We start from the raw sequence: 7342 nt of genomic DNA, 5'->3' as shown, positions 1-7342 counted from the left end.
TGGAATGTGATCGTGTGGGCGTCCGTGGCCCCCATTTAATTTCTGGTCGAACTCGAAATCATGAAATTAAATCATCACATTTATTCCGATCATAATTCTTTTGAAACAGTTTTTACAAATCCATTGAAAACCATTTTGGCATTTCAAGGATAATAACGCTTCAGGTGTTCCGCGTTCCACGGGTGCGCGAGGACGTCTCCTTTCAGATCGGCCAATATGTACATCCCAGGTCGGACTATTGTCTTGACCTCAAACGGCCCCTCCCAGGTCGGGTCAAGGGCACCCACATGGGTTTGGACCTTCCTTAAGACCAGATGTCCGACTTGGAAGGTCCGAGGTCGAACGCGGGCGTTGTAGTGTCTGGCCATTCTGCCCTGATATTCTGCCAGGCGTAGCTGGGCCATTGCTCTTCTTTCTTCCAATAAGTCGAGGTTGAGGAGCAGCTCTTCCTCATTTGCTGTAGGCTCGTAATGCTCTACTCTGTCAGATGGCATGCCGATCTCAACCAGGACTACAGCTTCGGAGCCAAAGGCCAGGGAGAACGGGGTCTCACCCGTCGATTCTCTTTGGGTGGTCCGGTATGACCATAGAACCTCTGGTAGCTCCTCGGCCCACCTGCCTTTCTTGGAGTCCAGTCTAAGTTTGATGCCTCGCTTGATGATCTTGTTGACTGCCTCCACCTGCCCATTTGCTTGCGGATGTGCGGGGGACGAGCTAAGGTGACTTATGCCAAGCTTGCTGCAAAAGTCTTTGAACTTTGCGTTGTCAAACTGCTTCCCATTATCTGTCACAATGGCCTTCGGTATACCAAAGCGACATACGATATTTGTCCATACAAAGGACGTGACTCTAGATTCCGTTATGTGGGAGAGTGCCTCGGCCTCGGCCCACTTTGTGAAGTAGTCCACAGCGAACTTGGTCTGGCCTTTGCCCAAAGGGAAAGGATCAATGATATCTACCCCCCACTGCGCGAATGGCCACGGGGCCGAGATGGGGTGAGCAGCTCGAGAGGTTGGTGGATTATGTTTCCGTAGCGTTGGCAATTGTTGCAAGTTCTAATGAACTTCTTGGCGTCCTGGCTGAGGGTCAGCCAATAGTATCCTTGTCGGATCACTTTGGCTGACAGCGACCGGGCGCCTGAGTGATTGTCGCACACTCCTTCGTGGATTTCTCTGAGGACGTCTAGGCCTTCTTCAGGGGTTAGGCATTTCAATAGAGGCAGGGAAAAGCGGCGTCGGTACAACGCTCCACCTCGGACCACGAACCGAGCTGCTTGCCTTGCCAACTTTCTGCGCTCCTTGGGGTCTTGTGGTGAATTGCCCCTAATGAAGTCCACAATCGGGTCCATCCATGAGGGCTCTGGAGCGTCGATCTCCATCAGATCTGGCTCCGAGATCGAGGGATTATCTAAGATCTCGACGGGGACCAACCTGGCCAGGTCGGTCTCGTACGCTGATGCTAACTTGGCCAAGGCGTCAGCATTAGAATTTTCTGCTCGGGGAACCCGGCTTACTTCATAAGTTCGAAATTAGACGAGGTACGATCTGACCTTGCCCAAATACTTCTCCATTCGAGAGTCCCTGGCTTGGTACTCTTCCGTGATCTGGCTCACAACCAGCTGGGAGTCGCTGAAGATCTTAACACAAGAGGCTCCCAATGCTCTGGCGATTCGTAGACCGGCAATAAATGCTTCATACTCAGCCTCGTTATTGGAAGTCCGGAAGCCGAATCTCAAGGCATACTCAAATCGCTCGCCCCTGGTCCGAGCAAGAGGACCCCGGCCCCGCACCCCTTCTCATTGGAGGATCCATCGACATAGATTGTCCATGGTAGGTCAGACTCGCCCAGCTCGGAAGGTGGTGTGAGCTCGACTATGAAGTCTGCCACTGCTTGCCCTTTCAACGCAGCTCTGGGTTCGAACTGGATGTCGTACTCACTTAGCTCCATTGCCCACTTCATCAGGCGTCCAGAAGCTTCTGGCTTATGGAAGATGTTTTTTAGGGGCAAGTTAGTGAGCACCACCACAGTATGGGCTTGTAAGTATGGTCTAAGCCGTCGGGCCGAGGTGACTAAAGCGAGAGCCAACTTTTCCATCTGAGGGTATCTGGTCTCGGCTTCGGTCATAGCCTTGCTTGTGTAGTAGACCGGGTTTTGCCGCGCTTCCTCTTGCCTGATTAGGGCCGAGCTGACGGCACTGTCAGACACTGCTAAGTACAATTGGAGCTTATCCCCTGGCAGGGGCTTGGCGAGCAAAGGTGCCGAACAGAGGTAGCTCTTCAATTGCTGAAATGCTTGTTCGCACTCTGCTGTCCATTCAAACGGCCCTTTCTTTCGTAGGACTTTGAAGAAAGGGAGGCACTTATCTGTCGATCTTGAAACAAACCGGTTCAGGGCTGCAATCCTGCCATTGAGGCACTGAAGCTGTTTCAGCGTTTTGGGTGCCTCCATCTCGAGCACGGCTTTAATCTTTTCGGGGTTGGCCTCGATCCCCCGGTGGTTCACCATGAAGCCAAGAAATTTTCCCGAAGAGACTCCAAAGGCACATTTAGCTGGGTTGAGCTTCATTTGATATGTCCTTAGAACCTCGAAGGCTTCGGTCAGATCGAAAAGATGCGACTTAGACTGCTTGCTCTTGACGAGCATGTCGTCCACATACACTTCCATATTCCGGCCGATCTGCTTGGCGAACATTTTGTTCACCATTCTCTGATAGGTCGCTCCTGCGTTCGTTAAACCAAAGGTCATGACCTTGTAACAGTACAGACCTTGGTCTGTTATGAATGCTGTATGATCTTGATCTGGGGCATGTATCTTGATTTGGTTGTACCCAGAGTAGGCATCCATGAAGGTGAGCAGTTCGTGCCCGGCTGTGGCGTCCACGAGTTGATCAATCCTCGGCAGTGGGAAGCAATCTTTCGGGCATGCCTTATTTAAGTTCGTAAAGTCTACGCACATTCTCCACCTTCAGGCTCTTAACCCTCTACCTCACTACCCATCCCTTTCCTTAACACCCATCCCATGGTTACCCATTCTAAGGCCCATTCTAAGGCCGACATTTTTAAGCCAAAAGCTTAGCTCTCAATTACTCAGCCTCCTACCACACCAAGTATTACAGAACCAACAAACTATAAATTGGCACTAGCTGATTCAAATTGGAAACAGGCTATGGTGGATGAATATGATGCCCTCATTCGAAACAATACACGGTCTTTGATCCCTATGCCTTCAAATCGAAAGGTGATTGGTTGTAAATGGGTTTTTTGATTGAAGCGTAAGCCTACAGGTGAAATTGATCGATACAAGGCTAGATTAGTTGCTCAAGGATATAATCAAGCTTTTGGGATTGATTACTTTGAAACTTTTAGTCCGGTCATCAAACCAGCAACTATTCGAATAATTCTTTCTCTTGCCGTGACTTTTAATTGGCAGGTAAGACAACTTGATGTCCACAATGCTTTTCTCCACGATGAGCTTTTTATGGTCTTCAGTTGACAAGAGGATGAACTATTTCAGACACAATTCCTTATATATTCTTTCTACTTTCTGACACGGAACTACATAATATATGATGGTTGCCTCCCTTTTCTTCACTTCCAACCAAATTTAGCTGAAGTCGTTACTAATGGATTACACAGTTTCAAGTCAAGGGCGGCCAACAAACATCGAAGACAGTAAAGAAAGTATTATAAAATAGCAGAAGCAGATCAAGATAATACCTGAATGATACGATTCCACAGCAGCAAATGGTTGAAACTGGGGCATTTGGAAGGGGCCGCGCGAACGCAGGCCCCCACTACCACAAATTATGACGTAGGATCTGCCACTTTTGGGCAGACCTTAGGCGGGCACCCCTCCCCAATGTGCAACGGAGGTCACCAGCATAGGCCATGGGCCTCTGTGATCGCCCATCGACCCCGTCCAGGTAAGTATGTTCAAAGGCCGGCCATGGTCTCCTATTTATAGCAGATTGTAAGGTCTCATCCCATGTGCTTTGCCGATGTGGGTCTTCTCACTCACTCACCTCTTTCACTTCTTTGACACATTATGAAATTAGTTTATTGGCTTCAATTTTGAGGTAAATAACTAATGTTGGGCCTGGGATGATAAATTTATGTGATGAATTACGTTTGGTATGCTTTTAAAAAAATTACTTTTAAGTGAGTTGCTTGTTATACGAGTACTTAAAGGAATAAAATTATTGATTTTAAGAAAATTTTAAAATCACTTTAAACTATAATTTTAATGGTGATTTTGAAAATTCAATTATACTTGAATCTATTTTTAAAAAAATTACTAATTCAACTATCACTCCCAAATACCCCTTCAATATATTTTCCTTAGTGAAATGGTATATGTTGGAGGCGAATTTGGACCTGCCACGTGTCACGATCAGAGAGGTAAGCCGAATTGACGTGTGGACGAGCCGACCTTCAACGGAGTCCGTAAACGTGTTTCTTCCGAACTCGACAACACGCCGTATTTTTAGGGCGTGTCAGAGTTCCTGTCGGGCCCAGTTTCTATAAATAGAAACTTTAGTCTTAAATGCAAGGTACGCGATCCTAGATAGACTCGGCAAGTTAGCTCGGACTAGAACTGACTTGCAACTTTGTTTTGTAGGTCTCAAGGGTGTTCTGGGAAGGTGTCGGGCAATTGGCCGAAGCTCGTTCCATACTATCCGAGCTACGTCGTATCCGAGCTCAGCAATTTCGAGCTCAACAGTATAGGTAGAATGCTGAAACAAGATGTAAGGACCAATCAGCTGTCTCTAACACCCAACTTGAGAAATCCTTTTTTAAAAAAGGTTTCGAAGATAGATTATCTAAAACTTGACATTAAAGTGATTAACACACTTGTAATTCTTATCTTAATTAGAGATGATTTTTGAAAAGAAGTGTTCAACTTCTCCAACTAAAAGATACGCCAAACTCACTAGTCATTTGCTGTCAAATTCTCACTCCAAAAACTGTTTAGCATAGCAAGTGGAAAACATAAGGCATATGAAACGTTTGATATGAGTACCTTTGCTGTCATAATGTGTTGGGATTTTAGAGTTCATCGTTTTATGTAGTATGATGAAAATTTTTGTAGGGATACGATCATAAGAAAATTTCTTTTAAAGATCCTTCGATTCTTCTCCAACCCTCCATTTATGTGTGGTGTTTTTTTTTCTTTGGTTGGCCTCTGCCTCATTAGATTGTGTGAGAATGTTTCGAGGGTAGTGTTTATAAATGAAATACTTTCCTATTAGTATTTTTCAAAAATATCTTTGAATATCCCAGCACATCTCACAAATAAGATTTTAAATTCTGAGTAGTTGGCCACCGTAGTTTCAACCTCAATTCATAGATTATTTTCCTATTATTCTTTTGAAAAAAGAAAAAGACTTATTTTATTTTGGAACGAGATTGAAATATTTTAGATAACTATCAAAAGTATTTTCATAAGATATCTAGTTTATTTCCATGTGTTAGGCTGAGTGTATAATGTTGATGCCAAATTCTGTGTCGTGGGATGATGTTTGCTAGGTTCAAGCGAGTTGCTAGCGAGCAAGCTCAAGAGGGAAAGTCTCTAGGAGTTGATATAGAGCTAGTTGGAGAAAGAAAACCTGCAAAAACAGGTAGAGCACTCCGACAATCAAGTTAGTCTTTGATACGACAAATTTTCATACTTGGTTGGAGGAGCGAAGGTGCATTTATAAAGGTTAGATGAGTGCTTGTCCATCTAATCAATCTATTCTACTGTTCTTGAGATCGTTGACCCTTCACACTTGGCCGTACTTCTGGGTGTCAAAATCCACCCCTAGGGGAACCCTCTTGCCTGAGCAGCTGGGTCGACCTAGGAGGTCAGCACTCTTCGTAAGCCACACAACTCGACCCACGTGAACCACCTCGACTTTACTCCCAACATTAGCCCCCTCTTATGTCGGGTCGTCCTGAGAGTCGATCTAGTCCAGTCGTGGTGGTGCGGGGCGAGCTTGTGGAATTGCCATTATCAGGTGGTCTGAGCGGTGACATGGAATGAATTTGCTCTCGACTGTAGTAATAAATGGTTTCTGGAAGGTCGTTTGACAGGTGCATTTACCTAGACGCACTCAAGCACTTAGCCGTTTTGCCTTCACGCGATTTGGACCTTCGAGCGGATGGACGTGTGGAGGGCCAGAATTGTCTTTTCCCCCTACCTATATTTATGAATAATGGGAACTTCCTTCTCTCATTATCATTGTTTATTATTATTATTTTTTTTTACTCTTTGGTGGTATTATTTTTTCTTTTATTTGTGTTATTATAAAATTAAAAATACTTCATGCACTGAAATGCAAGTGGTAGCAGAACAGTATATTAAAATGCTACTATCTCGAAAAATATTTTTTATCCATTATGTCCTTTATCAACTTTTAAATTTACTAAACGTGCCATTTTTTATTTTTAATAACTTTAATTAATAATAATGTGGAAGTTATGAATATGAAAAGCTTGGCTTATTTATATTTAACAATTTATGATTTTATATTTAATTGGAATTAATAATGGAATTTTGGAATATCAAAAGATTTCCAACTTATCTATATGTGTGTGTATATATACATGTATATATATGTGGAGGTTCCCTCTAACTTTTTCTACAATAATTTAGCTCTCTTTCTTAGTTTATTTCTTTTCATCTCTTGATTTCATCGAAATTTTATAGATTTAGTAGTGTTATATTGCACACTCTATTGGAAGGTTGATGTGCAGTTTTGGTGATAGTTGTTTTGACTCTATTAGTGTTGAAGATTGAAGATCATTGTGTCTCTCGCTTGAAAATTGGCCAAATGACTATATTTCTTCCTTTGTGCAAGAGGAGTTTGTACCTCTTTCTTTTGTTTCTGATTTCATTTTCTTTTTGTCTAGAAAAAAAAAGTAGTGTCATATTTTGACAAACTAGTGTCGTCCTACAATTAGACGTCATTGAATCCTACAGAGTGATTTGATCTCAAATATCAACCAAAGGTAGACAATCTTAAACATTGTTTTGAAATAAATGTATCAATCTATTCCATAAATATTTATAAATTGTTTCATAAATAGTATTCTTATTATTTTTATTTTAAAAGTTTGTGTATAGTTGTAATTTTGAAATTTAATTATTACTAGAGTTTTTTTTATATGTATTATTGACGGCAAATTTCGGAGAGTTTCACGTGTCCCTCGGACAAGTGCTTTCGTCAAGGAGGAAATGAGGGTGCAGAAAATTTGATGTAGGTACGGTGTTCCGCCTAGTACACTCCAACGCTCAAGTCAGTAATCGGAGTCCAGAAAATAGGAGTCGACACCTTTAGGGTTTCAGTGACAGGTTTTTCACT

General features: G+C 43.1%; 1 non-coding gene across 1 annotated transcript; it reads right to left on the bottom strand.

Moving 5' to 3' along the window:
* Positions 1-3765: 3765 nt before the first annotated feature.
* Positions 3766-3930, bottom strand: LOC148210936 (U1 spliceosomal RNA). Its single transcript, XR_015792030.1, has one exon. It is a non-coding gene; the product is annotated as a U1 spliceosomal RNA (small nuclear RNA).
* Positions 3931-7342: the final 3412 nt, after the last annotated feature.

Source organism: Momordica charantia, assembly GCF_013281855.1.
Source record: "Momordica charantia cultivar OHB3-1 chromosome 6 unlocalized genomic scaffold, Mcharantia_2.0 BLBB01000006.1, whole genome shotgun sequence".
In the NCBI taxonomy this organism is placed as follows: Eukaryota; Viridiplantae; Streptophyta; class Magnoliopsida; order Cucurbitales; family Cucurbitaceae; genus Momordica; species Momordica charantia.
Note: the sequence above shows the minus strand (reverse complement) of the source record. Positions and strands in the feature narration are given on the sequence as shown.